At 40.2% G+C, this 26,914-nt stretch overlaps 1 protein-coding gene across 1 annotated transcript in view; it reads right to left on the bottom strand.

The window, feature by feature from the left end:
• LOC146001523 (thyrotropin-releasing hormone receptor-like) overlaps nucleotides 1-26,587 on the bottom strand; it is a 241,097-nt gene extending 214,510 nt beyond the window's left edge. The window contains exon 1 of the mRNA XM_083138940.1: nucleotides 26,532-26,587. The gene's annotated coding sequence lies outside the window, so the exon portion shown is untranslated. The remainder of the gene's footprint in view (nucleotides 1-26,531) is intronic.
• Nucleotides 26,588-26,914: the final 327 nt, after the last annotated feature.

The following is a 26,914-nucleotide window of genomic DNA, read 5'->3' as shown; positions in this document are numbered from 1 at the left end:
TTTAGAAGGAAGAAGGTGGGATTGCTTGAACAGATGCATTGCCTAAGTCATCGATAATTCATGTGGAAGGACGGACGGGCAATATCGTCGCACAAGAGACGTCCATTCCGGTTCTGCAGAAGAAATCCACATTAGCTTCTGCCCTTTGAGGGGACGGAGTAACTTTCCACAACGAGTCAATTCCATTTCCTCCCCTGCCACCATGCGGTGGATCCTTCCGACGGAAGTTCTATGAAGCACTGGGCAGCGGAACGGTGGACATCCGCCTGTCTAAAATGGACACCGCGGGCGACGGGAGTGATTGCTCAGGAAGTGATTGCGAAGAGCATTATGGGATCCCTCGGCCACCATCATTCTTCTCTAAGCAGAAGCTAGATTCGATCCGCCGTGATGCTGTGGTCAACGTTCTCCTAATTGGAAATTAGGAATAGCGAGTACATCCAACGAAGTACAATTAAGGGGGAAGCTATGGTATGGATTCTCTTCCCCGCCAAAACCTTTTGACGGAATATCCAGCACGTGACTCGAATGTCTAATCACCTTCGGTTACCTTCTTCAGAGACGTTCTCCTATTTCCTCTTGTGCTGCCTCGCTTGTTAGTGGAGTGGCGCGAAAAGCGAAAAAGTTAAAGTGTGCGCACTACAGAACAGAATCCGCAGAATTCAAAACAGAAAAAACAAATAATAAAACTGGAAATTTTGTTTGTTTCGTAAGTTCCAGTTCTTTTCTGCATGGCACAGTAGTTCCGATCCCACTTTAAAGTCCAGTCCCGATTAGCTTTTCTGTGCATAAAGTAGACTTGAAACAATAATTCAATCCATCTTTCCCCCAAGACAATGTTCATTCTTGTATTCTTGTAACTATTGTATTTTGCAGTGTACTGTTGTAAAGCAACAAGGTACGGATGCAGTATTCCATGTGTTGTTTACTGTAATAAATCCATAGAAACGCTGCTTCCACCCTATTGATTTAACAGGCCAGCTAATTTTATTTGGCGCTTCCAATCCGCCACACCATCGGTGTGTCTATCACATCAATCTACCTACCATTCGTCCTCACCGTCGGATTTACCCAGGAGGTAGAAGAGTGAGGCAATATAACTACAGCTGAGCAGATAGCATAGCGACATATCGATACCGAAAAGTATCTGTTGGAATTTATTTACCGATACCAGTATTTTCTTCCTAATTATCCTGGAAATCATGCAAAATTCGAAGTTCCCATTTATTTTCCATTCTGTTGTGTGAAAGACTGGATGTTGTGATCACATAATATGCATTTTAATATTGTGATGGGATTCTTAAACATTTTAAAGCAAAACTGGTTGATACATTGGAAACAACGTTTAATTGTTACAACTTTCAAATATAGGTATCGATATGTTTATCGATTGAAAGTGGCATCGGTTGAGAGTGGTGACGGCTCAACCCTCAATATAACCATATTAGTAGTAGTAGTAGTAGAAGCAGCAGCTATGTGTCTTTCTCTCTCCTGAGGAGGCAGAAGACAATCATTAATGAAAGACAAGCTTTGAGGAACCCTACTTAAAGACAACAGGGACAAAGTGAAAGACAAGAAGTGTGGACAGAATAAAGAAAACAATGGGTAATGAAGGCTACTTTCGCCAATTGCAACAGCGTGGTAAAGACATAAATTTAATTGACGTGTTTCATTATAAATCAACAAAGCATACTTGATAACGAATGTGTTAGCGTTTGTTTGTAGTCGTTGGAAAATTGTAGCCAGCGTACCGGAAGAAGGATCGATTGTGTTGGATGCAAATTACTAATTTCGACTTGTGTGATGGATGATGTCAAATTTGACCTCAATCTTCCACCAGGTATGCATTTTACAAAACGGGAAGCATTTATAACACCATTAAGCCTTGATTCCATGATATGAAGAACTCAATATGCTGACCAAGGCAGAATTCTTTTTTAATTTTAAAACATAAACTAAACGTAACGTTTCAACCTTCTAGCAAGGTCTTCTTCAGACTCTGTACTTGGTACAGAGTCTGAAGAAGGGAAGAATTTACAAAATAGGCCTACTCTTATTGTATTGTTCCAAGTGAACAAAACTTTAGAAATCCAGTTTATCAAATTCAGATATTTTTGAAAAGTGTTAACATTACAAGTCAATTAAATTGTGCCATAACAATGACAGATTTTATTATTTGTATTAATAAAATTCAATTTCGTATAAATGTAGCTTGCTGTTTAATTATTTGCGATAATTTGACAGGTACATACCTCCCTACGAGCGTGACTTTCCTGTCATCGGCAAGTTAGGACTCTCCTATAGGAACACCACATTATTATATTCAAGTATTCAGGATGCTCCTATACGACGGCCTCTTTCCCAACTAGAGATTTTGTGGACATAATTGGAAACGAATATTAATTATATTTTGCTAAATAATTAACGCTGCAGATATTAAAGAAGATTAATAAAAATTAAGGAATAGTTGTGATATATTACTTATAAATTATGAAAAGCCAGAAGGGCAAAAATCTAAATTATCCCCTTAGCAACCCTCGGACAGTTGAAGACTACATAGCAACCAAATCAACAAACTCCTGCTATAAAAGCGCAGAAATTTGACAGAGACATATAGGGTCTTAACTCGTGTGTTCTTCGCTCCCACAGTTCCGCCAACTGGGTCTTAACCCATTGGACGAAGACTTTGCTGCTATCTGAGGATCACTTCAGAAACTTGGAAGAGGGAGAGGTCTTAACGTAAGCCCAACCAAGACCTTTCGTTTGATAATCACCAGCATAGTCAGCAATAAGGCGATCCAGGGTCTTAACCCAGGTACCTAATTCTCACCGCTAAGACGATATTTAATCTTTCCACAGGAATCAGCAGCATAAAGGAAAATTACGCAAGCTATAAGGAGCTTCAAATAGCGGTATTACATGAGCTGGTGACGTCAAGATACCGAATTGATCAGAAAGCAGCAACACAATAGAAAATTATCGTGAGAATAATTCGATAATAGAATACAATCTGTTCGAGGATAGAACGGATAGATTCCGACCTGTATCTTCTGGCAACGGACTAGGTGTTACCTTTAGCCTTAAGAAATCAGTCCGATATAAAAAGGGTAACGATACCTGGGGTGTCCAAAGAAGCCGTACGAGGGTAAGTGACAAGTTTGACAAAGGTTCATCACACCACTATTTGCATTTTTTTCTTATTGAGCGCCTCTTTTCTGCCACGTTTTGGCTCATCGCAACGATAAGGATGAGTGATGATATGATGAAATTGATGAAGGGACACTCATAAACCCATTCCCAAGACGGAATTCGAACCCGGGATCTCTGGTTCCGTAGCGCGGTGTGCTAACCACTCCACCACGGACATCGGCCCAATTGTGTAAAAAATGACCATGACTGTTTATCAAGTAATAATGGCTGTTACATAGCTAACCTCATTAATGAAATTCTAATAATTCAGTTCTCAAAATTATATTTACGGTGCACAATTACAACAAATGAAGTAACAAATCTAATTTTCCCTCAGTTCAGTGATTGTTTTGTGCAATTAAAAATATCCAAAATTACTATAATAATATTCTAAACGACATAAACACCGTGTACAAATATTTCAATCAAAAAGAGTATGTTCTATTCGTGTAATTATAGAATCTAAAATATTAATTATTTTATATGAAAAAAATTAGCCAAATTCACTGCAGCATCGAAAGCAAACAAATGAGAACACGGACGCCATGGACCCGCACGGATAATCCATGGATATTTTAAGTTAGTTTTAGAATGTTTAAAATGCTTAACAGCTCCATGGAAATACCGCATTCGGCCTTAAATGTAATAAAAATTTAAGGCCTAGTCCAAAAATTAAACTGCAGCTTGCGCTTTGTCATTTATAATGTGTTACACAAAATCCTTGATATAATTATACACTTCAATTTTAGCAGCTGTCACTTTGTCAGTTAGTTGATTAACATTCTAATAATAAACTATAATCTCAAGGTATTTTAATCCATATAGATAAAGAAAGAGACATTTCTTAAAAATTTGGCTATGTCTCTTGACTGCTCCATTGCTTCAGTGGCTCTTAAAATTCTGTTGTCCATCGAGACATATTTCTTCTTCCTTTTCACCCCTTCTTAATTCAGCTCCATTCTTACAATCTTAGCATCTGAATGTTCTGCTTCTTTCATCAAATAAAATCAAATCTTTCACTCGGGGGTTTGGTTTACCCACGACTGAGTTCAATCGGTCGTTCCACTCTTCAACCGCGTTATTTGTCCTGTGTCTCCTTTGGTGGCCATTCCACATGTCAATTGAAACCTGTCGATTTTCCAACCACTGGTCTACAAAATAGTCGAAAAATTCAGTCAATTTTTCATTTTCTTCTGCCTGGCTGTGGATATGGATCCATCCTTCCTCCACTTCCGTTGCCTTTAAGAATGCTAAGGCAGCACACATCCTGATGGAGTTACGAGCTTCCTGATTGGATTTGTACATACTTGTAAGCTCAACGTTCTGTACTTTCCTCCACAGACTTTGTGCAAAATGGAAAAAACAACCTTGTACTTTAGCTCTTGGAAAGACATGCTTGACTGCTTGAATAGCTCCTGCCTCGAAATCATTGTTCACTGTTTCAGAAGCCCATTCCGGTACTACTTAGGATAGCTTCAAATAGGCGAATGTAGGTAACCTTTTTCTTGTCAGGAAGCAACGCAAAAACTGCAAGCGTAACATTTGTCTCTTCTCTAGTGCTTCCTAAATCTACGTGAACTGTGTACAACTGAGCAAACTGCTTGCTAACACACTTAAATGTTCCATCCAAGAAAATATTGTTTTGTTGTTTTAATATTTCTTTCCCTCTGGAACATGCAAATATTAATAACCTCTCACCTTTACAGTCGTCAGCTAGTAAGAAAGTGTTGCCATCTGCCATGACTAAAATTTCTGGATCTAAGTTCACTTCCTATCGACGATTTGGCCCAGTCTGCACTCCCTGCGCTACACTCTGCTGTCTATGCAATGTAGTTTTAAAAGTTGTAAACTGAGGTATCCTAGTCACCAATTCATATCCTGTCTGCTGGAGATCTAAAAAGAAAACCCCAGTTAATTGTAATTATAATACTGTATTGTAATCGTAAGAAACTTTACAAAGGAAACATATTCCTACCTGTGAAATCGATGTGTCAGTCTCCTCGCGAGCTCTCTTCTTGGCCTGCGACATAGCTTTGTGCACATCAATGCTGGCCACATCAGGAACACACTCGTGGCTCTCTTGTTTAATTAATTCACTGTTGTTGGTAATAACGTTTGTTTCCACGACATGGTCGCGTAATACAACACCACACAACTTCTCCAGACCGATTCTCCCTCTTCCTTGTGTACCGGTACCCATTACATATCGAACTCGGTTGACCCCTTTTGGTTGTTGTAAACTCAATGTTACGAATGTGTTCTCCTTGAAAGTACTGATCTAAATAAGGTCAACAATGTCTTGCGCCTTCCGGTGCCACCGGTTAGTCAAGGTGTGACTCATCATCAGCCAGGCTCGGACGAAATGCAACTCATTAAACCGTCGCGGACGAACTGTAGCATTTATCTACGAATTTCGCTTTCGGACATACGAGGAGGTATCAAAAAGTTTTGCCTGTTGAGGTATAATTTGTTTAATAATGAAAACATTGAAACATTGAACATACATATAGTTTGCCTATAGCGTCCTCTACTCAGAGTTACACAGTTGCCATCACGTTCGATACATTTGTGCCAGCATTTTATCCAGCCCTCAAAACCAGTTTGGAAAAATTCCACAGAACACTCCCTGCTGTGTCTGTGCTTCGTGACATGAGATTCGATGACCTACAGGAGGTTCAAACAGCTCTGAACGGTGGGGCAGGGAGCGTTCTGTGGAATTTTCCAAACTGGTTTTGAGGGCTGGATAAAACACTGGCACAAATGCATCGAACGTGATGGCAACTGTGTGGAAGGGTAACTCTGAGTAGAGGACGCTACAGGCAAACTATATGTATGTTAATTGTTTCAATCTTTCCATTATTAAACAAATTATACCTCAACAGGCAAAACTTTTTGATACCCCCTCGTATATATATATATATATATATATATATATATATATATATATATATAAACATGTATGAATGTGTGTGTATGTTTATACTATTCCAATCGGTTACCGACGTCATGTTAACTTCTCATTCTAGCCACAGCATGACGACATGAATGCGCCTACGCTTACGAAAGAAACAGTAACATCCGTTTTCTTTGTAACTTAACAGAGAGATTGTTAAAATTTTACAGACGGATATTGTAAATTTGACGGTAACTTCTAACGGTGCAGATGATAGACCACAATCCATCCATCTTTTATGTGGGGCCTTCACCCCGGTGACATCCCATACAGCGCGGAGGGAGGAGGGAGGAATTAAAACAACGGAAAAGCACCGAACCGTTTCCATTCCCTTCGGTTTCCGAGAAAAACAAAGGCTCTCAAAAGAGCCGTTCGGATGGGCCCCTCAATCGGTTTCCGAGCCTCCCCGCTCGCCCCGTTCTCATCCCTTCTGTCTCCGTCCTTCCGCTCGGATAATCGCGGGAGATTTTCCCGGAGAAGAGAAAACGTATCGCATCTGGTCTGTTTTTTCCCTCCCATTTTCTTCCGGAGGATCAAGCCACGCGTAGCGACCTCTGTGGCGGTGGCAGAAACCTCTTTGAAGGTTTCCATTTTGGAAATTGACGACTCCTTTGGGTGACCCTGGGACTGACAGAAAATCATTGTGACTCGCGACGTGACGTTTGGCAACCTTAGCATTGTCTTGTCCGGATGTAATCTGCCTTTCAGTCCGTCCAACCATACCTATCAATTCTCCTCCGGAACCTCAGCAGTGGCCCATCTATTAGATATCATCCATGTCCAGTCCAGTCAGATCAACGAATAAAAATGGATATCCATTATAGAAACTTGAAATTGGCAACGAAGGTTCGAGGTTCGAGTCCCAGACTTCATCAGTTTGATATAATCATCATTCATCTTCGTCGCCGATATTTACCTAGAGATAGAAAAATGCATGTACAGTACCTGAATACAAACGATACATTTTTCAGTGTCTAAAGGATATATCTTCAATGTAACACATGGTAGATGTATCACAATGTATCTAAACGTAGAATTCATTTATTTTTTGTATTCTTTGGATCTTTCGGATTTCTAAAAATGAAAAAATCTAAGGATTATGATTATTGCATAACTTAGCTATATAATGTTGATTAAGAGGGCTTGTCGGCACCTAAACTCTGTCCCAGGTGTTCCAGGGAACAAAAACAAGTCTCTGTGCAAGTAGTGACTAAAGAGAGCTCGACGAATAAACGCGTGAGAGGAGAAGTGAGTTCATGGAGACCAAAACGCCGCTGCAGCTACCAGCCGTTTGAAGTGCAGTGTACTGCTGCTTTGCTCCGCGCACTCGCTCTCTTCCCGTCTCGGCTACACTGCACAATCGACCTTTGTGTTTTACAATTTCGGCGTGTGTGTGTGTGTGTGTGTGTGTGTGTGTGTGTGTGTATATATATATATATATATATATATATATATATATATTCACTCGTAGGACTTAAATCGAGATTCGATTTGGCACTGTATATTTTTCAATTAGATGTTCCTGTTCTGTGAAATAATACAAACTTTCTTACATTATATGCCATAGTTTCTTTCCTGTATCCACATTCATGTTGTAAACACACAGTATTGCCAGGTCGAACTTTGGTTCCTAACGTGGATATAGATGCTAATTTCCAGTAGGATTCAACTTTCGTTGTTTCGTGTTATCATCCGTATTTATGATTTTCATTTTATTTTTGGACATTGAAGTTTCTATTTCTTAACAGCTGTAAATTGTTTTCATTATTTTAATTTGTTTTCTTCAATTTGTTTGGGAAATACATGGTTTTTGGTTATATTATTGTTCAAGGTTGTCTGATCGTTGTGCGATAAGGGAGACCCTGACTTCACTTGTCTTCCTTATCGCACAACGTGAGACAACCTTGCGTTGTGACGTTTCTCGAGGAATGCCTACATTGTTAGGTTAGGTCCGTTTGGTTCTCTTAGCATAAATACTCTGTAAATGTATTATTTATGCTAAGATAACTAAACCCAACAACCCATACATAACAAATTAGGCATTTAACTTACATATTCACGCAAATTAGGCTCATTATGTTTCATTTTTAATGGAGGTTTCTCAAACTAAAAACTATGTTTTTTTCCATTTACAATTCTTTCCTCACTATAAATCCTAAATTTCTGGAATCCTTGATTCATACACTTTCCAACGATGTATCATACATATTTGTAGTAGGAAGGGTCGATTCGACATCCTTGCCCTTTTACATATACTACCGACAAAAGGTTTAAGACCACCATGAAAAACGGCCAAAAAATCAGTATGGAGTGTTGTATGGAACCAACGGTTCCTGTCCAAGAAAGACATGACGATGATACACATGGAAAATGCAATGTAGTCTAGTTTGAACCTCGCAAGACGCGAAACCAATTTTTTGCCGAACGTGTAGTATGTGGTTGGCAAAATGGAAAGTGACAAAAGCGTTGCTGAAGCTGGCAACATTGCAGCTGTGTGCGTGAAACCGGTCAGTACGGTAGCCAGCCTCATGCGCATCCTTATCAGTGGCTCAGGGTCAGTTGCTGTTCTTGCAGGCGACATTGCGAGCCCATTATTGTGTTTGAGGTGTGCAAGGTAAGTGGAGCTGTGTGAAATGGCCCGTCATCGTAGGGAACAGGTGATTTCGATTGAAAAGCGTGCTGTGATATGTGCACTGAAAAATGAAGGTTATTCGCAACGCGAAATAGCAAGAAAACTGAAATTTCCAAGACTGGTGTTCATTGTGCATTGGACAGATACCGTAAAACCAACAGTCATGCTGACCGTGCACGTAGTGGAAGAGCTCGTGTAACGTCTGCAGCTGACGATAGATATATTACAGTAACTAGCAAATGGAACAGGCGCCTAACAGCACCAGTCATCGCTGCTTCCCTGAATAACAGCAGAGTGACGCGTGTGTCTGTGTCAACGGTGAAGAATAGGTTCCGTGAAGAAGGGCTGCATGGCAGAGTAACTGCTAAAAAGCCATTGTTACGATGTGTGGACAAGACTAAATGATTGGCCTGGGCTAAAACGCACCAAGGTTGGACTGTGGATAACTGGAAACGGGTACTCTGGACCGATGAATCCAAATACGAATTATTTGGCATCAATAGGCGAATTTTTGTGCGTCGAAAGGTCAGCGAGAGAATGAAAGAAGAGTGTCTTGTTCCCACAGTGAAACATGGGGGTGGAAGTGTAATGGTGTGGGGATGTTTTGCCGGAAACCTTCATAAAATTCAGGGAACATTGGTAAAAGAAGGGTAGCCTATCATCAGATATTGGAGCACCATGCCATCCCCTCTGGTCGTCGTCTTGTTGGTAATGGGTTTATTTTTCAACAAGATAATGATCCCAAACATACATCCAAATTGTGCACGCGGTATTTGGAACGCAAGGCAACAGAAGGGACATTAGTTCTCATGACGTGGTCACCACGGTCTGCTGATCTTCCACCAATTGAACTGGTATGGGACCAAATCGAAAGGGACATCAGGAAGAAGGTACACAGCAACACTCAACAGCTATGGGAATTCATCAACGATGCCTGGCGTAACATTCAACCATCCTATCTGGAAACACTATTGGAGCGCATGCCACGTGTTTGCGCTGCTGTCATTAAGGCCCATGGCGGACATATTGATGAAAGCAAAATATGAGGTGACATTAGTATGTATAGTGGATGTACCTATGTTTGTACATTGCCAAGCAGATTCTTACATCTGTTTCTTGTACATTAATTACGAAATACATTCATTTCCATAGATTTTTGGCACTTTTTCCTGGTGGTCTTAAACTTCTTGTCGGTAGTGTACATGTACGTATCCAAAAGTTTCTGTTGTTTACTGGTCAGATCGTTCATAAACATTTTCTCTCCAAAGCCATTCCAGACCAGCCCTTCTATTTGTCTAGCTGCTATCAAGATTTCATGTACAAATTTGTGCTTTTTTACGGCTGTTAGATTGGTCAAAACATTTATTGGCTTCTCATCACCTCCTAAACCACACATAAGAAGCACACACACACATACAGAGAGAAGGAGAGAAGTAAGAGAATCTCGAGAAAAAGGGGGGTGAGTCGATGAAAGAAAAGGAGAAGGAAGAAATAAAAGAGAAGAGAAAAAGAAAGAGAAAACGAGATAGATAAGAATAGAGAGAGAGAGAGAGACAGGGGGGAATAAAGAAGAAAGCTAGACAGAGAAACGGAAGAGAAGAGGGACTAAATAAAATCATCAACAAAATGTAGTAGTCAAGAAGAAGTAGATTTTAAAACGTGCGATGAAAGGAGACAATCTGAAGAAGGAACAAATAAAAACAGGAATATAGAAAAGAAATACACACATTTAAGATAAATTAATAATAGGCTAAGAATGATAATAATAACAATTGTTCTATGTTCCAGGTAGGTGCCAAGTGATACCCCTTGAAGCTCCCTTTAGACGACCATGAAATGCAGGAAGAGCAAATATAACTACACAAGCACCCAACATATAGAAAAAAAATGTAACTGTTCTTTTTACATATAACCACAAATGCCGTAATATTTTCCTTTACACATATATGTGCTTGCACAGGATAGGATTCTATTGATCGAGGTGCACTTGAATAAAATTAAGTTAATGAATACGGTAAAGAACAATTTGCAGTTCACTGTGCGTACATGATTAATGATCTACTTTCGTGGTGCAGGACAATTCGGGATACAGACGAAGTATCCACTGTTTGAATTTAAAACTGTGGACATTACGTAACGACTTCTTGTGAAAAATTAACAATTAACAATGACTTGACAAAAGATTAAAACGCAAAGGGAAGCTTTACGCATTAGCAACAATGTCAAACATGCATGAATTTGCAATTCATGAAGTGTGATTGTTGCAATGCATGTCCTCGTGGCAGTTTAATAATGCCGCGGAAGGATGGATGCAATGCGGGTAGGCAATGCACTTGTTTCCCCTCCAGACACACGCTGATGTTGTTTTCTGCCTCAGGGTACACCAGGATCAAAATGGTGTTGTATAGAACTGCTACAGGATAGAGTATTGTGTAGTGTGGAAAATCCATGCAGAACATAGCAGTAAGTATGAGCTGTATTGTATGTAGGTATTACACAATGATGATGATGTAGATGCTGATGTGTCCACGAACAAAAGTCAATCAATAAGGTATATACGAGGCTCCTGTATAAAATAATGACAACGTCTTTAAATAAGAAAATAGCATCAGGCAGGGGCATGCAACAACAAAAAAAAAAAAAAACCAAAAACAGCACAACATTTTAATTTAATTGATTGATTTGGTTTATATTACTTCGCTTTTCTGACGATTCTGGCTGATCGCGAAGGTGAGGATTAGTGACGATATGATGAAACTGATGAAGGGACACTTCCAAAGAACTAGCATGCATAGGCCGGCACTCGAATCTGGAACCGATGGCGTCGTGGCGCGCTGTGTGCACTCCGCCACAGAGGCCGGCTGTATAAGTATGTGTCATGATCATGATACTATTTCGTACCACATTTCTCTACAAGTTGAAATGCTAAGGAAATGTATGAAGCAGAATTGAAAATCGTTCAGTTCGAGTTCCACGTAACGATTAAAAAATACAAAACTTGAAGCGTATAATGACACCGTGTGCGTCAATTGCACGACAAAAACAAATTCACTCCTGGTGTCTCTCAGTTTTTGTGTGTTTTCTTTTTATGGGAAAAATGATCCTTCGCCCCTTTGCGCAAACTCTGAGACTTAGTAGGTGGTTTACACTGAGTCCACCTGACATGGGGTAAACTGTAGAAGCTATAATCCAATGCCTTAGGCATCTACACCCTATCTCGTGAATCTGTGTAGCAAAGCCGGGAATGACGTCAGAGAAGGGCAGAAAGCGAGTGGTTGGAGCGAAGTAGGTAGCTGCAGCCACGTTTTCCCCTCTCACGCGTTCGAGCGTCAAGCCCTCTCGAGTCACTACTTGCGCAGAGACTTGCTTTCGTTCCCTTACTCCAGGGATTCCCGGGACATAGTGTACACTGCTGTTCATGTATTCTTTCGTTTATCACTGAACTCTGCTACTACTAACATTGACCCTATGTACGCCACACATTAAAATAAACACTACAGGGAATACTAATATTATTCTCGAATCTACTTTGTCCAATTACAGTTCCGGAAAATACTCAAACATGATAAAATAAAGCTGGATCATAATACCCAACATCTCAACATTCCAACCAAGAGTCTTTTAGGAACCAAAAATCTACAGGTCAGTCAATAACCACTTTGTGATATTACACAATTGCGTCATCTGCTAGAATTAATGTCATAACTCGTGAGCTATATTTTTATTACTTGATTGGATTGAAAGTTTTTTTTAATATTATTATTTACAGTAGAAATGCAGTCAGCTATTTAATAACAATTAAATTTCATTTGCAGACTAAAATAAATTTAAATTCACATAAAGGAAGCAATGGAAATAAGTTGGTGGATATACATTTAAAGAAGTGTGAATATGCGGCCCTCAAAGGTCCGCCACATAGTATGGGGCACATCATAGGCCCACGCAGTGAATTCGCGACAGCCCTTGGGAAGTGTACTGGATATGAGGAGTCGAAAGGGAACCCGCTCGGACCATATTGCTACGTGTGGTCAGATATAAAGGGATTCTGTTTTACATGCTGATAGAGTATTTTTGACAGGAATGGAAAAGAAAGAGAAGACTGCAAGAACACAGAGTGTGGAAGGACCGAGGATAAACCAAGCAAGCTCGTAAATCTTGGCTGCTTCGTGTTTTTCATCGACTAAAAATTCATTCACTAGAGTCAGGCCAACCTAAGTCTCGGCGCCTTTATGGCAGTGACCCGATATTGCTGCGTTTACCTATGAAGAAACTTGTTTTCTATGAAGAAAACAGTCAATTAGGCCTACCTCTGACCCCCTGGTTGGGCAACAATTGGCAACATTAGAATCTCCCCGAAGCAGCAGCAGGAAAACAGGATTTTCTCAAAATAACCGCTCTGCGCTGTGAATATAGCGTGGCCCGGGTATAGAAAGCGGATATCTTAAAAGAACTAACTAAGTAACAACTCTCTAGCCTTCTTAAACCCGAAGGTTTGTGGCTGTAGCAACACAGGTCTTCCATCTGTCCCTATCCTGAGCAACATCTATCCACTCTTTTCCATGCCCACCGATTTCTTTAGGAGCATTACAACGTTATCTCTCCATCTTCGTCTTGGCCTTCCTAATGATCTCTTACCATCAGGCCTCCCAACAATAATCCTGTAAACTCCTCTTTCCTCTTCCATTCGTGCCACATGGCCTGCCCACCTAAGTCTTCTTGATTTAATTATTTTAATACGAGATACCGTGCGTGTGGCGGGCGGCGCTAGCAAAGATGCCGACATTTTCGACCAGTGACGTCCCGCTTAAATTTACCCTCGAAATCGTTTTGCTTCGCTCGTTATCGTTTGGAGGTTTTGAATGTGCAACACTGTATCAAGATTACTTTGCATACTAAACCGTTAAAAGTCAATGGTTTTCGTTGCCGTGCGATTATTATTTGTGGGGAACCTTAAAAAATAGAGTCTACTGAAATAAATATCATTTGTCGCTGGATTCACGCACGTCATGAAAGCTCATTCGAAGTGAAACATGACTGAGAGCCAGGTTTTTGCTGTTTGCACATAGTGCTGTATTGTTCGATTTCAGAACACTTGCAGTGAGAGTTCTAGTTATTACATTTCCAGAAAATTCTGCATGATACATTACACTTAAATTTCCAATTGTTTCCTTGTGTTGTGACTTTCAGCAATAAATTGTATAACGCCATCTCTCAGCAAATTAGAGATCTCAACACAGAACTGCAATGGGACTTAAAACTATATATCTGCTGGAGTACTGTTGTGTTGTGTGGTTTGGACTCGAAAGTACCTACCAAACTTCGCCTTATCGCGTCGAAATTCAATTTCGTAATGCCGAACTGGGAACTACATTCTCAACCACCTCCAGCGCTTTTGTATTGTTCCGCCGCAAAGGAGCCCAAACACCCCATTGAACCTCAGCACCGAAGGGACTCCCCCCCTCCTCTCTCTCTCAGGGGTATTGATAGGAAAGGGGCCCGGCGATTGTTGAGTGCGAGAGAAGATTTCGGAGCAAGGTTTCTTTTTTCCACCAGGCGCCTTCGAGAATTCGATTCAGGCGCCCTCCTTAATTACTTAAGCCTCCGCAAAAGGCAGCACCGCCATTTTGGTGGTCCAAGAGACCGGGTGGTAAAAATAAAGAGGAAACCAGCAACTAAATGAAGAATGCGTCTGCACCTTCTCGAAATTCAATTAGGTAATCTTTCATTAAACTCGCAAACGACAGGGGCGTGTGTTAGGCGGAGAAAGAGGGGATGGGGAGATTAGCAATTAGCAGAAATGGAAGCTGCTGCCGTCTTGCTGCTTTGTTTCAAGAGCATCCTGCGAAGATCCTTTCTGGCGTCGAAGTGTCCCAATCAGTCGCAATCAAGATTCTTAATTGCGAACACTCCCTCGCAAAGAGGAGGAAGGAGTGGTGTGGGAGGGTTCTACGTCCAGATAATTACATGATTCTCCGTACCTGGAATTCAATCAGTGTTAATAATTTGCAATGAATGGAGTGAGTCACTCCCTGCAAAGCATCAAAGCGAGTTCTCATCCGTGACACCCATCACTGCCTTGTCTTATTAGGGTGACGCCGCCGGTACTCGCTCCGCGGGTCCTTTGTTGCGGTTTTATTGGTCTCCGGATAACGTAATCAGCTTGAAACAAGTCAAGATGTGCTTGCGGCAGCGTGTGAGTAATTGAAATATGCTGCGGTGGAGGATTACTAGAATCCCCCGTCTAGGTCTAGCATTGAAATCCATTATCTCATGCGCAGGTAGCCAGAAATGAACATTTATATCAAGGGACCTTGATTTGTAGCAAACGCGATAACACTGAATAATGTTCCTTGCTGAAAGAAAGTGTTTAGGAATGTGCAGTGACATGTTCTGAAGACATTTTTCTCTCATTCGAAATCTCGAAACAACACGAAAATGCAAATTGTAGCTTTCTTCCGCAAATTTCAACACATTTTGTGTTCAAGGTAAGGTAAAGTTCCCCGTGCCGTGAAGGCACACTTAGGGAATGTGGGGTTCAAATGACAAATACCGCGAAAATTCAACGTTCTTGTGGATTTGGCTTTAAGAAACAAAATGTTTCATATTTCTGCATGTATAACGCGAACGTTCTCTAAGAGAACGTTATCCAAGAGAAAGCTATAATGAATGATTCGCTGTTTCTCTTTCCGTTTCTATCTTCGCTTCCCCGTCTCTTACTTTCCTTTTTCTCCTGCTCTATGTTTCTATCACCTACTATTTCTGTCCGATTCTTTCATCTCTTTCTTTCTTTTTCCTTGTACCTGTCTCTTTCTTTTTCTCTTTTAATAATCTCTGTCTTTCTTCCTCTCATTCCTTGTACTTCTGTTTCTCTACCTTTTTGTGTATGAGATTTTTTATTTGGGTAGGATAGGCTAACACTATTTCAGGGTGTGCCAAAGCCAACCATCACTCGCTGTCACTGACTCGGTGGTAATCCCAAGAGGGTATTGATTTGTTTGGCCAGATTCTCCCTCCTCCCCTTAAAAGCGAAGCTCACATAGCTAGATGATATTTTTGTTGTTAGTTACACTTATACTCAGATGGGCCATTCAGGACTGTAGCTACGGTTTAGAGTGGGACCTGAACCACTGTGCAATGTGGCTCCATCAAGAATTGAACCCGGGATCCTTGAATACAAGGTGACAGCAACTGCCACTAAGATATCTGGGAGGCTAAGGTGGCTACACGTAAAAAAATGTAAATTTTAGTTGCTCTAACAAAGTAAAAGAAGCTGTACAGAGAGATGAAAGCTATATCAGAGAAGAACGAACATGAATCGACTGTGAGATGGAACGATGATCGAGACTGGACCTACAGTTTAAAGTCGGATCAAAATCACTATGCAAATGTGGCTCCATTGGGTATCGAACCCGGGATCCCTTGCTTACAAGGTGACTATAAGAATTGCTGATAGAGAGGTTTGGAAGCTCATTGTTGACTACGTTTTATACCAACTCGGTTAATACACATGGATAGAAGAATTATAAGAAACATTTGCATTTCCCAACCTTTGACCAAAAGTCTATATTTGAGTAACGAAATCCAGGCGCGAGGAAGAAGAAAACGGACAACAGATGACCTTCATGTCAAAAGCAGACCATACTGGATCCGTTCTCATTCTGCGAAAACAAGCGCTTTTTAATTGTGTACTCCACACATAAGCCTGGATGAAAGCTCGGCCTTCTCTTTTGAAAGGGCCGTGTGCGCTTCCACTGATTGCGTCCTCTATTAAAAATGAAACCAAAAGGAACGGAGAGAGAACTCACACAGAGTCCGTGGACATACACTTTCCAAACCTTCCTCCTCCCCCCATCGACACAGACACATTCATCGGCCATTGTTCCGGAGACGTGCGATGACTGTGAAAAACTAAAACACGGCCAAATACAAAAGGCAAAATCTCTTATAGTGCTTCTGGAGGGTATTTTTTTCCACGTTGCGACAATGACTTCCTAATGAGTCCTCATAACCAGCCACATAAGGTTTCCCTAGGTTGGGGAGTGAATAAATCAAATTGAGAAAGGGTGAAGTTAAAAATATAGCAATATTAAGGCGAGGAATATTCAGTTAAACCACTGATGCAGAAATTGGATGTATTGAAAAATCTATACTCTGTTCTCTCGAGCAAGGCCGCGCATAACGGGAGAAAGTGAGCGGGCGGGGATCAAAGCAGTACACGCTTCCACAAAGGCTGGTGGCTACAGTGGTGTTTACCCCTCCACGCAATCCCGTTCCTTCGGACATGCTCATTAGTCGAGCTCTCTCGAATCACTACTTGCGCAGAGACTTGCTTTCGTTCGCTTGCTCCAGAGACACCCGGAACAGAGTATAGGTCCAATGATAATTGTTTTAGAAACAACAAAGGTAACTATTTTCTTCTGATTTTCAGAAAGTTGACTGAAGGCAGGCTTGGTAGAGACACTTTTGGAATTGACTTGAGACAGTCAGGAGTACTTTTGGGAGTCCTGGACTTAGGTTGAGAAGCAAGAAGATGTCTGGAGAAAGTCAGAATTATTTTATGCTTCGATCTTTGATTTGGTCATCTATCTTCTAAGTCTAGACAGGTATGTATTCTAACATCACCATTATTATTCAGGTTCGAAAGTTCTAAAACCCGAGAGTGACTATATGCCATTTCAATTTGTTTTAGTTATGGCATTTTGTTTCAGGATTACCTCTTGCTGCTTAGCATTAGACTTGTCCTCATGACGAGTGCTCTCACCATCTGAGGATGAATGATAATTAAACTACATCACCCATAAATCAATTGGGAGTGGCAGGTTCGATCCCGTCATTCGTAAGAATGATACGATATAGAGTTTTAAGTTTACTTTATGCACAGTAAGGCTAATCGCGACTAGACCTACAGTTTAAAGTGGGATCCGAACCACTATGTGCGTCCACGGGGTATCGAACCCGGGACCCCTTGATTACAAAGCACGATCGGGAGGCCTTTCACAAAGTTGAAACACTTTATTACTTTCTTCCTTAATTAGCAAGCACGATGCTTTTGGTAGTGTAAAGAACACATTCGGGACAGACGCCCCATATCATCTTTGGAAAGCTTAAAGCGTGTGTTCGGCTTACATCGTTTTCTTTCGTGCCCCGAGAAGCCGAACGCTGCTCGCGGGAGAAACAAACGAGGGTCGGGTACACTGCAAATTGCCAAACCTGTTGTAAACTCATGGTATCCTGCGCATCGAGGTCAATAATAATGTACTTCATGAAAATTAAGTGATTAGTTGTTTGGTAAACATTGAGCATACAAACACTCCAAGGAATAGTTACGCTTCGAAACGTTGCCACAGAACAGTTGATGTTACTCGTCCAACGCCACTTCGTAAATGATATTGCAGCCCTACCAGGCAATACACTCAGGGAGGCGATTGGCAGAAATAAACAGCATTGAGGTCAGCCATCAGTTGGGCTGGCGAAAAGAATAACACCAAGACTGGTTTGGTCTTCATGAGTAGCATCGCGAGATCTAGTGCCACTGACCAAATCACTCTTTTACAAACCCACCACCATAGGCTATGCTACGTTATTCACTCTATGTTCGGAAGTAGAAAAGTCGAAATTGGAGATGAGAATGAAGATGACCAAAACAACATGATAATATAATTGATAGAAAGGTTAACAGGTAACTGAAAAGTTCACTTATGTATAAATGTACAAACTAATGAGACTTTTGCGTAGCTTCAACAATAAGCAAGACAGCAGGGTAGGCCTTACATGTTCACCAGCACTACCAACTTGCCCAATCTATCCTAAACGTTTTCGATAAGATCTCCACCAAGGAAGGGAGAATTTGTCGTTTACATTTTTGTCACCCCTGTCTACTTTGATGCTACTTTGCATCCAATATGCGAATCTAGAATGTCGGATCCGATGTTAGAATAAGAAACACTACACCCGATAGTCAAATCCTGTATTCGAAATCCGATTCCAAAATCATGGACCTGTTATACTAATTCCCAATCCTGCATTCGATATCCTATTCTCAAACCCTGTATTCCATATCCTAATTCCGAATAGTATATTTCATATCCGAATTCCCAATCATGTATTCGATATCCTAATTCCAACTTCCTAATTGAACTTCAATTCAATATTCAAATCATGAATCCTGAAACCGATATCCTAATTCCGAATCCTGAATTCAATATTATAATCCCGAATCCTGGACACGGGATCCTCGAAACCTGAATTCGATATCCGAATCATCATTTTCTCAGATATGATATGCAAATCCCAGTGGTGACGCAGGAATCCAGAATCTTCCCAATATCCGAATTCCGATATCAAATCTGTAACTTGGGATTCGATACCCGAATCTTCACGACCCGAATTCGCCCATCCAATAAAGCAGAATCGCCGAAACAGAAAAATATCACAGTGCAGAAATGTAGAACACACGATTCTCGACATAATCGTAATGATAGAACTGCACTGGTATACAACTGGTGTACATGAGCCTACGACCCTCGAGATCGTCTCTCATGACCCACAGTAGGGGAATCGATACAAAATGAGTCGCAGTCCTTTAGAATCTCCCGAGACAGATAACACGGAACACAGGGGATGAAGGAGACGAACCCTTATCTCAGTCCGGGGGCAGGCATCAATATGGATGAAAAATGGGGATAAGATGGATATTTGGAGTGGCTATCTTCGAGCGTCATGGATGCTGGAAGATAAATGGATGTCAGGGTAGGATAGAGAAGGTGATTTGCGCCCCAGTTAACTACAAGGAACCAAGTTCTCCATTACGGCAGAAGAAAGTAGCACATACGTGTTTCATGCATCTTACGTGGTTCGATCCATTGAAAAAATGACAGAAAGGTTTCGATTGGAGCGTAATACTAAAGGCTCCGTCATCAATTATATTCTTAGGGTGTCAAAGGCGTCTTTGGACGAGGTCACTCAAATGTCAGACAAGAGACGATCAGCAATTGGATGCTGATAAGAAATAGAGGCAGGAGAACAGAAATCTCTTCATTGTAAGACTCAAACTTCATTTCTTTCAGTGCAGTGTCGCTGTTACGTCAGAGCAAGAAAATGACGGCATATTCAAGTTCAAAGAAACCTGTATTCAGAGTACCCGTCACCATACTAGTCCAGTTTGGTGGGGCTCAAGAATTGAAAAAGATGATCACCAAGGCAGAGCACCCTCTCGAACATTCTCAGTACAATAACACTCTATGGAGGCTAATGGCATATGATGTAAAATTAAAGTGACTGCAAATAGTCATGGGAAATATCTGCATTCACCTTAAATGTAGTTTTAAAAACTGAATCATCAAAATTACATTAATTAGGGTAACTAATACGATAGCCGTTAATAATTTCAAAACGGTCATGTCATTTATTTACAGTAGTTGGATGGAAATGACAATTGGCAGTAATTTCTCGAATGAACTTTTTTTTGTAGTGTACATGGTCGATGGTGATAAAATTCATGCATCCATCATGGATTAGAATCAAGAAACTAGCGTTCGTGACTCGTACACTAATCTTAGATTAGTTCACGGAATTCCAGTAGTCATCCTTCTCAGTTATTATCATAAATTCACAAGGAAGTCACTTTGATCAGTTAATTCAGAGAAATGCGAGTCTTTTAAAAGTCTCAATCGATGTCACAAGACTTCAGGAAAGTCAATTCTCAATTGGTTACATTAATTCAAAAGTTGAATAAGTGGCGTGAACTTCAAATATCGTATAACACCCATATATTTTTTTAAAACAGAAAGACAATTTCTCTCGATTCTTGGCTATCAGAATCCCAGACAGGAAACAGACACTAGGAATCTAAGGATTGCTGAGTAACGAAGTTACATTAATCTTGTTGGTTACTCGGCGTGATAAACAAATTCAAAGAAGTAAACAGGTGCATCGACCCGGAATTCATGTCAGCAATCCTTAGAGGATAAAGAGTATGGATTGTGATAGTCTGGGGCCATTCATTTAGTTATTGCGGCAGTTAAAGGTTATTGGTTAGACCGTCAAGAGAGAACAAAAAGTCTTTACACCAGAGGGACAGAGCTGTGTTAGTAACCTCTGAACGGTCACTCTTCACGTCGACACCCTGTTGGGAAATGTCTATTCTACGAACCAATATCTACTGAGAACATCTGTTCCTAGTTGAAACAGGTAACTTTCACCATGCTGAAAAAATCTTAGGGAGACTAAAATCCAATTTGTGTGTATTGTGTATTGATTTGCTATGCCATGCCATTCACTCTCTGCCTCTTGCATAAGAATGCCAAGCGAGTATGAATGATGAAATGAGCTATCGCCATCCGAGGGACATCTAAAGGTCCCTAGTTCGATCCCGTCGCTCCTAAGGGATATTATATTCTTTAATGGGAGAAAAATATATTCACCTCTTTAGAAACTTTGAGGGAACAGAAAGGAAGTAAGTTCACGTTACTTCTGGAACTATGCTAAGGGCGGCCAGGATTATTTAAGAGGCGGGAACATGAGGTTTTAACTGCTGAAAAACATTCTGAATGCAATATGCAGCAATTTAAGAATAAAGTCCTTCTCTCTTCAAGAAAACCTAAGGGGCTCATGAAAACTGTAGCATATAAAGTTTCTGCCTTGTATTTATGTTACGTAGCGTCGATTTTCTGCCACTTTTGACTAATCGTGACGACGAGAATGAATGATAATATGATGAAACTGATGAAAGTACAGTCACGCCGAACACCCATGCCCATTCCGGGATTTGAACCCGGAAACTTTGGTGCCAATACCGAAAGTCGACCACTTAACGTGCTCGGCTACCGATTTTGATTTGATTTGGTTTAATTTACTTCGTTTTTCTGCCACCTTTGACTAATTACGAAGATGAGGATGAGTGATGATATAATGAAGATACACTCATAAAGAACAGCCATGCCCAGGCCAAGATTCGAACCGCTCGTCAACCGAGCCAGTGTTGTTGCTGTCTTGTAATCAACGGGGTCCTAGTTTCGATTCCCGGTGCGGGCACATTGCACAGTGCTGTACAAGTAAATTTCAATTCCGAGTAGAGAATTAACTTTTATAACGAAAATAAACTCTAAAAGGACACCAATCTCACTAACATGTCTCTCAGTGCTCCACTGATGTCAATTCAGTGTAACTATCAGTAAACGGAATGATTCCATTTCTCAAGATATTCTCGTAGGGTTTCTTAGGAAACTATTTTCTCTAAGTTAATTAATGAACTTACTTCAATCAAAGAACTTTCTAAGTTTCCTAAGCCTATAATTTTAGAGTTAAATCTAGAAATAATCAAAGATCACGCTGTATCTTGAAAGTAGATTAAATTGTTCAGGAAATAACAGAAAGAGCAACTTAACCAGAAAAATTTAGGAATTCCAAATTAGTTACGGCTGCAGCAAATTCAGTAGACTGGCAGGAACGTTTGTACGTTCCACGGAAGTCCTTGCAATTATTTTCGCAGCGGAACGAAGGCTACGTTTGGCAAATTTGTTTCAATCTCTTTGAATTAAAATCCGTCGTCTTCTTTATCTCTCTCCGCACGTTGTCCCACCTCGTTCCTGCATCCTAATGGAAATTTCCCCGCGCACGATGGGAAACGTAGATGGAGCCGATAGCAAAACACCACTGCAAGAGTCTCGATTTAATTCCCGCCTGGATCGGTATTACTCGGGCCTATGGGATCGAGGTTATAATTTATGTTTTGAACTTCACGCTGATCTCTCCACTGCTTCGATCCTTTCGTGATTTGCATACAGAATGTTTTCCCCTCCGACACATCTCATCGCTGGAATTATAATTGGAAGGCTTGGACCACAATCTCTCTTATCTCGCATTTTCTGCGTTGTCTCTCTTGTTTTCCAATTTTCCTCCGAGTGTAACAACGCAGTGAAAGTCCTTCCTGGTATCGGTTGATGCTGCGTCTTGTTTTGGCGATTGGCCACCGAGGATCTCGGATGTAATCAGGGCGGCGAAATGTATTTGGAGAAATATCGACTAGCGATGTTTTGGTTCAGTGTTCGAGTTCCTGTCTAGACATGAACGCTCTTTTGCGGGTGTCCCTTCATCAACTAACAAATAGCGGAAAGCAGGTGCAAAATAAAGAATACGTTTGGAAAACTCAGCTGTTGGCTTACAGTATGTAACATTCTTATTCGTACACACGGATTTTCAAAACAAATGCTATAATATCTGAAAGGAAATACACCCTTGAAAATGTTTCTTTACTATTCAATAACTAATATCATTAGGAACATAAAATCGTACCAAATTCTGTATAACCAATGACAATAATAAATTAAATGAAACTGAAAGAGAAACATGCCATTTTTTGTACAACTTTTCTATTCGTACACTTAATAATATATAAGAAAAAAGTATATTCAGAGCAAATTGACTGACAGTTCTAATACTTTGATGCGTATCCTTTGGCTTTAATTACTGCTTGACACCTGTTCTTCATAGAATTAACCAGTTTCCGACATGTTTCAGAGCTTATTTTATTCCACTCGACTTGCACAACACTTTTCAACTCTTGTTTCGACTTGACTCCTGTTTTATGGACTCGCCTCTTCAAAATTGCCCATAAATGCTCAATGGGATTTAAGTCTGGACTGTAAGCTGGTGTTTGTAGTAGTTTGGGCACATTCCATATTAGCCAATTCATGTTAACTCGCGCCTTATGCTTACTGTCATTGCCTTCTTGGAATATGTAGATAGGCGGCATATCCATTTTTTGGGCACTCTGCTTTACATTGTTCTTCAATATGTCCAAATAGACATATGAATCCATGATACCATCAATAAACTGGATGGTACCAACACTTTTGGACGACATACAGCCCCAAATCATTAATGAACCACCACCGTGTTTACGCGTAACTGTTGGAACTGTGTTAATGTGATCATTGTCTTATTTGATTTTCTCTAGACCCTATTTATCTCATCTGACCCGTATATATTAATCTTGGACTCGACTGACCATATCGCAAAATTCCTGGTCCTTGTGAATGTGCTCTTTCGCGAATGAACGTCTATTCCTGCGATTTACCTTATTTACATACGGCCTCTTTCGTGGTATTCTGCCATGATATCCATGCTTCCACAAGGCACGTCGGACAGTTTGATCGGACATCATATTGCCAGCAAAATTTTCTACGAACGGTCGTAACTGAGGAACACTTAGTCGGGCGTTTTCTCGCGCTCTTTTTTAAAATAAAGCGTTCATCACGTTTTTCAACCGTCTCTCTTTTGGTTTTCTCGGCACATTCTGTGTTGAACCTTCCTCTCTAAATTTGTTTACTATGTATTGAACTGTGGAATGTGATTTATTGACTGTTTGTCCAATTTTTCTTAACGAATAACCTCTAAGGGCCAAATTTATAATAACATCCTTCAGATAGGAACTAAGTTCCTTCACGTGGCCCATTTCGAACACGCTGATAGATAGGCGATAGGTCTACAAGAATACTTACGCCAGCATTCCGCTTGACGGGAAGGCGCGCTTGCATGTTCAAACTTGTTACGAAGTTGCAAACTGCACGAAATCGCCTGAATAGCGGTGGCGCTGTATGCGAGGAAGATTGAAACTCTTGTCTGTACGAATGACAATGTTGCATGAAACAGCGTGTTTTTTCTCTTTCACACAAATTATATGCTCTGTTTATACACTTTGAACATACATTTTTATTGACATTTGTTGGTGAAACCTTCATTTACATTAATTTCCAGATACATATGAAAATGATTATATTTACTAGTAGATATGACATTTTTTTCCTCGGAAATTCATACTGTATGAAGAAACCTTGTCAGGTAATAATCTATTCTTGGGATTAAGAAGTGCAAAACGAAAACATGAAGTTCTGATCCGGTTTTATGGTACTAATAAACAACGTCGAAAAATGTACTCTTATGCGTTGGTCATGTCAGTTTCGGAATTTCGAGACAAGACAAAGGCTTGTCTCGTCTCACAATCCAATTAACAGCACCAAAGTAGTCCAGTCAAAGTCACGCCACATACCTACAGTGTTGCCAAACGTACAATTTCAACTTTCAATAATAAGTCCGAAAACATGCCAGAAAATAGTAATTAACGTAAAGAACATTACGATGTAATTTTTTAATTGAAATATACTCTTGGCCACTCAGATAAAAAAAAATAAAACATGTTTCCATGAAATTCACAAGAAAGTTTTTTTTTTCACTTCAAACTGTACAAAATGATTGAAGTAATACAAGAGTGTTAAAAAAATAGTGAAACATTCTTATCGTTCATTGATGGTTACAGTAGATATTTTATACACAAAATGTCTAAGCATTTGAAGTAAGAATGTAAAATGTTCCGAGAATTGCAAACATTTTCCATTTATGCAATGTAAAATATTGTTGCTGGCTAACTTCCGTTCCATTTGATCACGTAAAAACTTTCAGCGAGAAAGTTTGTAATAATATATATAAACATATTTAATATCGTAATTGTACGTGAAGAAAAGATAATGTACAGTGAACTCTGATTAATTGAAATTCGAAAAAGTTCTAATTATCCAAAATTCAAATTAACAAAAACATGTATCATTAAAAATGGTTTCAAGAGGAATAAACTTCTGTTCGAATTACCGAATAATTCGAGTTATCCGAATTCGAATAAAGGAGAGTCCAGCATATTTACAAACCATAAATAATTCTCATTCAACACAGTCCTCTTTTGCGAGCACCAGCATTACTTCCATCTGTAATGTGTCATAACCACTTCATTTACCTACTATCCATTACGTTTAAAATCCGCCCCTCTATGTTGCAGTCCAGGTACTTATTCACATCCCCCACTCTTTCAATCCACACTCCATCTCGGGAATCTCTGGAGCAAGCGAACGAAAACAAGTCTCTGCGCAAGAAGAACTCGAGCGATCAATGAACGCGTGAGGGAAGTGGGTGCATGGAGGGGAAAACGCGGCAATTTGCAACATTGTATTTAATGCTTTCCGTTCATCACCAAATCATCACAAACGCTTCTAGATTCTACGTTTTCCCACCCATACAACAATACACCACAACAAAGCCCTGTTTTCAATTCGATCTTCATGTCAGAACATCGTCTTCCTGACAAACGTCAATTCAACTGTTGATCTCCTCATCTTTCCACTCACCTGCCAAAGTACTTCCAATTATTTTATATACCGGGTGATCCGTTTGAGAGGTCAGAAAAGTAACCCGTTGTGTACAATAGGTTAATGTACGTATCTCTGAGCAGTTTGTTGTAATATATGCAGAAAGGATGTAAGTTTTGAGTGAGTGCAGGTTTACAGACTTAAGCCGCGTGGTGCTAGCGTTCATGGTAGATAAAGATAGTGGTCACGCCACAACAGCGCACAATGTATCGTATGGGATGTGAAATTTTCGAGTGTTATATGCAAAATACCACAGCCAGAAGGTTGAACTTACATCCTTTCTGCATATATTACAACAAACTCCTCAGAGATACGTACATTAACATCTTGTACACAACGGTCTACTTTTCTGACTTCTTAAACGGATCACCCGGTATTTCACTAGATCCACTCCTCCTCTGTTTTTAATTACTTCGTCCCCCAATTTCAGCATTCGGGAAGTAAAATAGTAACTATTTGCCGGGAATATATTAGATACAATACGTGTAAATTATGTTTAAGTCATTGTAACCAGTACGGATTCTGCAGAACATGAGACAATTTACTTTTTTATTTTTCTTACCTTATTTATAGAGTTTCAGAGAAACGAGGGGATCTTACAATCCTCACTCTCTTTTCATCCGCCAGTGAAATCAATGCATTCCTCTACTTCATTTCAAAGCTGGAAACTGAATTTTCGTCTTACCTGGAATGAAGAAAGGAAATTTGAGATGAGTTCTAAATTTTCAAAATGTGAGGCAATTAAATACAAGAAATCTCTCTTCATTTTTGAGCTCAGTGGTATTATACAGGGATGTTCATAAGAACACACATCATATTATATATTCCCTAACATCTCCTCGATGGTGTAGTGATAACGTCGTAATCGTTGTAATCAAGGAATACCAGAATCGATAGCTAGTGGCGACATATAGTGGTTCGGATCCCACTATAAACTGTAAGTCC

Source organism: Lepisma saccharinum, chromosome 1, assembly GCF_977018435.1.
Source record: "Lepisma saccharinum chromosome 1, izLepSacc3.1, whole genome shotgun sequence".
NCBI lineage: Eukaryota > Metazoa > Arthropoda > Insecta > Zygentoma > Lepismatidae > Lepisma > Lepisma saccharinum.
Note: the sequence above shows the minus strand (reverse complement) of the source record. Positions and strands in the feature narration are given on the sequence as shown.